Raw genomic sequence first — 8,370 nt, forward strand, 5'->3', positions numbered from 1 at the left:
ATATGGCATGAAGCAAGACGTAGCCCGACCCGCCCACAGAAACCTGCCGCAATCGCCAGTCTTCGATTGATGTGGACGTGTGAATGTTGTATCAAGTGCGTGATACAGTATCTTTTTCTGTTCAATTTCCTATGTAAACAAGAAATAAAATAAACTTTTTCTTTGTATGGGACCACTGCTTTCTATTGTGTGCCACTGAGAAAAGCGGCTCAGAAACAGTAACAGAATTGCGATAAACAGAGCCCTGATCGCATTATATTTTCCAGACTGCATGAGCTGATTCAGCCTTGCTGGTTCTTCGAGAAGCTTGGTGGCTTTTCCAGTAAAATGTCTGCCATCCACGAGTTTATTGCTTCTTGTTGTACGGCATGCTTAAAATTGAAATATTAAAGCTCTTGCGCTCCACTAGAGACGACGTATTGAACATTTTTGCAGCCAAAGGTAAACCAGAATTGAAAGCATTGTTATCAAGACCGAAACCAAAACAGAGATAAACCAAGCGTCTCAAATCTCGGAAAACAATATTAGCGATCTGACCAGCCGTTCAGGGCACTGGCGACAATGCAGTACCCTTACAAAAATTTTTAATGTGTTTTTTAGAAAGTCTTTTGAATGTTCTCTATAGAACTCTATTGTGTTTATTTTGATTGCCTATAGAATTTTCCTATAGAGTTTCAAAAGTTATTTGGCCACCGCATTCTTATAGGAACTCTAAAGACGCATTTCTATAGAACATTTCTATCGAGTTGCTTTAAAGATGCTAAAGACAAATTTCTATAGAATATTTCTATCGAGTTTCTTTAGAGATGCTAAAGACAAATTTCTATAGAATATTTCTATCGAGTTTCTTTAGAGATGCTAAAGACAAATTTCTATAGAATATTTCTATAGAGTTTTTTTAGAGATGCTAAAGGCAAATTTCTATAGAATATTTCTATCGAGTTGCTTTAGAGATGCTATAGGCAAATTTCTATAGAATATTTCTATCGAGTTGCTTTAGAGACGCTAAAGACAAAATTCTATAGAATATTTCTATGCAGTTGCTTTCGAGTACCTACAAGCAAATGCCTATAAAAGCTAGGCCGATATGTGTAAAGAACTTGCAATTTACCAAAGTTTTACTGTAGGCAATAAGGACTACAGTAAATGCAGTGGCAAAATAATTGGTGCTACAACCACAAAGTATTCAGTTTGAAATGTTTATTGCACTTCAGACTAGATACATACTTCATATATGTGACATACACGCTTCAGACTAGAACTTGCAACACACAAACTGTAGCTGCCAACATGCTTCTCAGGTCAAGCTGGTGGTGCAAACACGCGAAACATGAGGTAAAAGAATCAGTGGCAGACTTGATTACAGTTGACACCTGGCAATAACAGGCTTGACTAGGACAAGAAACCATACCATTAAATCTGCAAAAGGAGTGCCTGTTCCAGCAGTGCACATTGAACGGTTGGATACTAAAGCCTGAAAATAGACTGATATGAATGTGCACTGCAATGTTGTGTCAGCCTGACGAAACGACACAGCATTTTAGTTTGTTTAAGTGCAAAAATAACACTGGCAGTCGCTGCGAAAATGTGGCAAATAATGGCTTTCACAGATAAGTACACCATATACCGAAACCACACAGCATATTAGTCTATGTTTATGTGTAAAATTAGCACTGGCAGGCCCTGCAAAAATGTGGCAAACAGTGGTTTTCATAGAGCAGTACAGCATATATCGTACAGTTTAAAAGCTTGTATTTCGTTGTAAGGGAAACAATTTTGAGATCAGAGCCAATATTCTAATTAGGGTGAGAAATACAAACCAGACCGACACACACAATGACTAAAAAGATTTAGCTCAGGAGCTCCTATGCAATGCACATAAACAGTAAAATAGTTTTTCTCGGCAACTATGGAATCAAATTTGATGAGGTTTGATACATTTAAAAATGTTTAAATCATAGTTTTACATTAAAACCATCAATATTTATTAAAATTTGCTGAAAATAGCAAAACTTGAAGGAAAAGGACTTAGTTTGCAAGTGTAAAAAAATAAAGAAGAACTAGCACAAGTTCGTTAATTCTGTAAATTTTCCTACTCAAATACATCCAAAATACAGAAATACTTTCGAGACAACCACAGCACTAATTTGAAGTTTGTGGCATTTGAGAATTCAACTTGTTGCAGGAACAACTATTTGGCAGGTTTAAGAAAAATAACACCACGAAGCTTACTAATCCCCGTCTCTGTGCCAGAAAGAGATATATACTTTATATATGAATATATATACTTTATATATGAATTTACAGCTTACATGAAATTGTTGCAATGTTTGAGAGTTTCGCACATCTACTCATAAATTAGTGATTGTATATTAGAGCAGCATATGGTATCTCTAATTTGCCAGATTAAATTATGGTATTATGTCCAACAGAAATGTGATCTAATTTTTTAGTTATGAGTAAGATTTGTTAACCTTACTGCTCTGTTTCTTCAAAATTTGCAGTTTTCATGAATTCGTATCAAAAGCTGACTAGTTGTCTGAGAATGTTTTATCATGGTACTGTGCTACGTGAATTATGCTTTTTGAAATAACATGTTTAATTTGATGCAATGATATTTCTTTATTTTATCTGATTCCTTGCTGAAGAACTGCACAGTATTCACGAGATATGAATAAATAAATATTAAGTGAATAAGTAAACAAATAAATATTGCGGTTTGTCTTATCATTCCACCACCAGCATGACCTGTATGGAGCTTTGGCTACTGCTCACATGTTGCAAGTTCATTCTTACATGATCACCTGCTATTTCACTTCCCAGGAAAGGATCGAGGAAAGGCTAGTTTTTGGCCTCATTTGGTCCGTCTAGTAACGGCGACGCTGGAGCCTGGAAAATACAATTGAAATTAATTTTCAAAAGGTGTAATGAACATTCAGCCATAATGTATTAGCAGGCACAAATATGCCACAAATATCTATATAGTTGTAGCATTATGCTAAGTTTCATTTCAGTATTTCAGAAAAAAATTTTAACAGAAAAGTGGCAGACCACCCCACTTCCCCACCACTCTGCCAAAAAGCGGCAGTTCTTTTGAGAATCATTTTTGACAATATCTTTACTTTCCCAAGATACTGTGACATCAGCACTGGGCCAATGTGCCTGGCAGTAGAATATCATTGCTGATGACAAAAAGCATCTCCAAACGACAACAGCCTAGTCACACCTTAATCTCATCTTGCAATGACAACACATTCCCCATTTATAAGATAAGCAAGCAGGAACACCCATGAGCTAAGAGTCCTATACAGACGTCACACTGTGCATAGGAAACAAATTTTTTGAAAAGAAGGGAATGACCTGCTGGCTTCGATTGCTGAGCGGTAGACAAAATTAATATTCCATCCACTGCTAGCCATAGTTGGTATGTACTATGCTTAATATGCCAATAATAAATTTCTCACATGGAGCTTGAGCAATCATGATGATGCATGTAAGTATCCATTGTATGGGGAACAATAATGTTTTAAGTTGTTTTCGCAAATTATGATGGATAATGGCCAATTAGTGGTATTTGGAACACAGTCGCAGTGTCACTGTCAGATACAATGGACACAGTATATTCGTGCTTTTTGAGTTATTGAAACAATTAGTTTCTAATCTAGTACAGGTATGTACACTGATATGTATCCTAAACGCAATGATAAGACTTCCCAATTGCAACTGAAAAGTTAATTCAGTTTTAATTAAAAAGGGTCCTTCTTGCAACATGGCATGTGAAAAACAGAAAACAAAAATTATACTAATCATGTCTCTTTGAAAATTGATTGCATAACTGCTCTGTAGGTCAAGCAGAAAATTTAACAAGAAATAACGTGCCTAAAACTAGTTGCAACAAACAAATTTGTTCCTACGAAGGTTGCAGACAATTCAGTAAACAGATTGTGACCCAGTCTTTTTATGTGGCATTCCTCAGCGAATTTGTTGGTCAATTGGTTGTTGCAGCTGAACAAAACAGATTAACAGTCTAATCTGGCGTGCAACCCCAGTCCCATCGGTGCATGGTCAAGTGGGACGAACATACTGATCCGGGGAGTGAATTATGGTGCTGTCTTAGGCACGTGTTGAGGCACCGGCCAATCTGCTGCATGTACATTTGACCAAATATACACATGATCACAAGAATAGACTACACTACCTCTGACAGACACAAGACAAATTTAGTGGTATCTAAGCAAGCCTTTCTTGTCGGGGTGCCTATATGCACAGCAGTGTGCAAGAGAATTGAGAAAGGCAAGCAGGCAAGGGAGGCTTGCTCGGTGAAAGATACCACCAAAATTGGCGTGTGTGTCACAGGCAGCGTACTGTATCCCTTTCACATGTGGTCAAGTGTACATAGGGCAAACTGGCCGGTATCTATGTGTATAAGAGACCACCATATTTCATTCAAAAGACCAGTATGGTCATCCAACTTGGCCGTACATTTCCACAACGGGGCTTCATTTTGGATTACAATCGTTCATCTGTTTTCATCCACTGTAAAAATTGACAAGTGAAATCGATGAGGCATACCACATATATAGTAAGACATGTGGGTGAGCAACAAACAAAAAAGGCATCCTGTGTAGGTCACAAGGTATCCATATCAGTCTGTGCCTATGTACTACTGAAGTAAATGCAGCATAGGAAATACTGACCATCATATTAATTTTCAAGAAATTAAAGCTCACCAAATGTGTATTTCGCAGTGGCTGTTACTAAGGGAACAGAGAAGTAACTGTAAAGATATCAATAATAAACAAAGGTGTGCACACTACGTGCTTAGACCTGTGACATATTTAGTCCACTACACTTCGAATTCCTACATGCACAGAAAACTGCACGAGATTGTAGCACAAACAGAAAAAAAATTATGCAAATAAGGGGTACAGCATAGGAAATAGTTTTCAAAGAATAAAACCACAATAAAAAGTCATAAATACACTACGTACAAAGCAAAAATTATATTTAACTTGCAGGTAAGCAACTTACGCAAAAGAAATACTAAACATCAGGAAAGGTAAGGTATAGTTTTATACAGAACACAATAATGTGGGCATAATGGCTATGCACACAAATAGGTAGCAAGTTCAATAAGGTTGCATAAATATTTAGTCTCTTTAGTAAGCTGCAGTATGGAATGTGTTGACAAAATTCACCATGAATGACACCAAGCCCCCTTTTTGGAACACATACATTTCATACACACCTGACATGACCATCCAGATCACACGCCATGCTGCTGCAGCCATATATCCACAGGGTCTGCATTTCTGGGGGCTCCTCGATCTTGTAGTTTATGTTGTGGGTCACGGCCTCGCCACTACAAAATGAGGTCTATGTTAGCTTATAGCAGTGGCACAATAAAGCTGTGATATCGTGAAAACATGCAATCAGCACCTAAAAGGGTCATGAAAACAATGTCTGCACTAATGTGGAAAGAGAGCAAATGCTTGAAATTATCGAATGTCATGACAATAGGGACCTCTACATCAAATAAAGTTTTGGACGCGCCGCAGCAGCAGATTACAATCTAATCTTAATGTTTTTTGCATTACTTAGTATAGGCAACGTTCCCCTGTCATGTTTAGTTAAGTCAGTTATGTCAACAAATCTTGTCTTGGAAATAAAGCTGTACTAGTAGCAAGCTGTGATTGGCTTACATTTTTTCCCTAGAACTGTTCGTTAGCCAAAAACCTCGTAAGCAGAGATTGTGCACAACGTCGAAGCATTTATAAGTGAGGAAACGTCATTGAAGAAAGAATCGATGAAGAGGTAGACGGGCCGTTACTATGCAACTTTAGCAGACAGGCGGGAGCTCACGCACAGCTGCACAAGGTGAACACGATTTCCGAAACTTTTCTCAGCGGAAGCAAACGCTTATCAGGATTATCAATTCCGCACTGTAGCAATAGAGTTGCGTACACAATTTTTACAACCAGCGCGTAGCAAGTATCAGCACAGGGTTCACTGTTGACGTGGGTGTTCCACTTGCTACGTTCGCAAGGCACTCTATACACACACGGGAAGCACACACAACACGGATGAACGCACGTGTAGTTGGCGAGCACGATTGCTTACCGTTTCAACAGTACGGCGAGGTCGAAAGGCGCTCTCCAAGTTTCCAGTGATGCGTCTGCGATGTTACTTGCAGCAAACAAGCCGCTGGGTAGTGGACGAGCTGAGGCACGCTAATAATACGCATTACTTCTTTGCGCCGTCCACCGAGCTTTCCACGACAACCAGCGGAGACAAAGGGAACGCACTCCACGGCATGAAAATCGTTGGTCCACATTTAGCTGGCGCGCCACGCATACGGCGTGCTTACAGCGAGACTCAAGCCATCTTCTGGCACTTTCGTGCTCGCGAACTACGTCTCATTTCATTACAGCAAACCTAATAACACACGATCAAACAAACACATCGATGCAGCTCGCACAACAACCGTTGAAGACGGAGCAATTACAACACGCCGTATCTTCGTATTCTACCTGACGCGTTGAATACGAAAATACCGGCGCTGCCAGCGCCGTCTGTATAATAGTGCGGCTGTTGTGGCCTCCGTGATTCCTACAATAATACCCACTACAGCAGGTTTTGTGCCGTTTTGGGCCGAACTACATACATATGTTGCTAGACAAGAAGAAACATTGACATGCTCATATTGTGTGCTATAGTTTAGGCCAGAAATAAATTACATGCAGTATTCTTGCTTTTGAATCGCTTATGCCACATGTAGTCAGCAAAAAGCATGGCCTTCAAGATCCGGGCAATTTACCCTGCGTAAGCTATTGCTGGGGTGTGATTTTAACGATTTCAACCTCGGTCACTGGCCTTAAAACCCTAACTGACTTTATGCGCAGCCGTTACCTGCACTACATGCGCCCTCACTTCGTTTCTCATTGAAGTAACTTCCTGCTGTCGTTTAAATGTAGCCCAGAAATTGTCCACACAACCTCGGAGGTACACATGTGCAGTGTGTGATGTTTCCGTGCGCTTGTGTCCGTCGCACAGCAACATAATTTATATACGATGATTTTTAATTTTACCCGTGAGGCACAGGTTACGCTTATGTGTTCCCTATCTTGCTTTCGTGGCGATGTGCTTATCATGCGCGGATCGCACTCATGTGGTCCGTGACTTTTCAAGATTCCTTAAAAAAAAAAAATCGTTTCTGCAGCGTGCATTTGTCGCATTTGAGTGGTGTGTGCCAGAAATGTGCGGCGGCGTTCGATGTGTTTCCGCCCCAAGTGCTGCAGTCACTGCATGCCAGCAAATAGATATGACGCGATTGCTAAGGCGCAGTTTTGCTTAGTGTTTTTGGTATACATCTTTGTGATTCACCTGCATATGCGATATAAACCACAATGCGCGCTTCCGTTATATTTCTTTGGTTTTCCTAATTTCGATTAGTGTGATGTTTGCCTTCGTCAATGAGTGTCTTTTTAACGATGCTCTTACTTCATAGTAAAAAACCTCGGAAATGCCGATTGCAAGAACCAGCGTCTTCCAGTGCCTTCCAGTGTGAAATCAGCGCGTTGTTATTGTTTTTTTTTTTTTAAGCACTGGATCGCACTGGGTACGCTGGCCCTCGCTGGGACTCACTCGAGACCAGTGAGAACGCTGGATAAGAGCTGGGCAATGCTGGGTCACACTGGAAGAGACGGTCGCATTGGAAACTGCGCTGGTTGTGTTTGTGCCGCGCTGGCTCCAGTGCGCAAGGACGAGCGCTGCTGAATATTAAATGCTTTATACAATTTCATCACTTCATACTAGTCTCTTGTCCTAAATAACGCTATATCTTAGGGTCATAGAACTATTTCGTGTCGCAGCATGGAATAAAGGTGCGTGAGCTGCCTTGTTTATTCCTGCACATGTGACAATGAAAATCACTTTCGTTTTTTGCATTTTGCCTTTTGACAAGACGGATAGCTAAATTCTTGAACGAAACCATGCAAACGCAGAGGACGCCGCTTTTTTAGTAGTTCGCACGTAACATATGATTGGGAGTTATCGCCATTGTCGCAGTGTTGTGGAGTGGACATGAAATCCAGAAGTCGTTCAGACGCGCTCGAACAGACCCCGAGTTCGAAGCCTACCGCTGCTTGATATTATCGCACCGATAACAAGGCTGAGGCGATTCGTGCGCTTCCACTTTCCCTATTGTACTAAAAAGAGTTCTGAGGCTCAAATAAACACATTTTAGCTTTCGCCAGCTACCCGCGCCGAGATCAGTCCCCACCGAAGCTTAGGCATAGCGTATCCGCCGAGTCCGTCTGCACGCTATCGGCGCGTCTAACCTCAAGGATCAAGGAGTCTAATAAGGATAAA

General features: G+C 40.4%; 1 long non-coding RNA gene across 1 annotated transcript; it reads right to left on the reverse strand.

Annotated features, from left to right (window-relative positions):
* Window positions 1-1,183: 1,183 nt before the first annotated feature.
* LOC142568156 (uncharacterized) lies at window positions 1,184-6,523 on the reverse strand. Its single transcript, XR_012825374.1, has 3 exons — window positions 6,121-6,523; window positions 5,249-5,362; window positions 1,184-2,889 (listed from the first exon to the last, which is right to left on the reverse strand). It is a non-coding gene; the product is annotated as an uncharacterized LOC142568156 (long non-coding RNA).
* Window positions 6,524-8,370: the final 1,847 nt, after the last annotated feature.

This window comes from Dermacentor variabilis, unplaced genomic scaffold (genome assembly GCF_050947875.1).
Source record: "Dermacentor variabilis isolate Ectoservices unplaced genomic scaffold, ASM5094787v1 scaffold_17, whole genome shotgun sequence".
NCBI classification, from domain to species: domain Eukaryota; kingdom Metazoa; phylum Arthropoda; class Arachnida; order Ixodida; family Ixodidae; genus Dermacentor; species Dermacentor variabilis.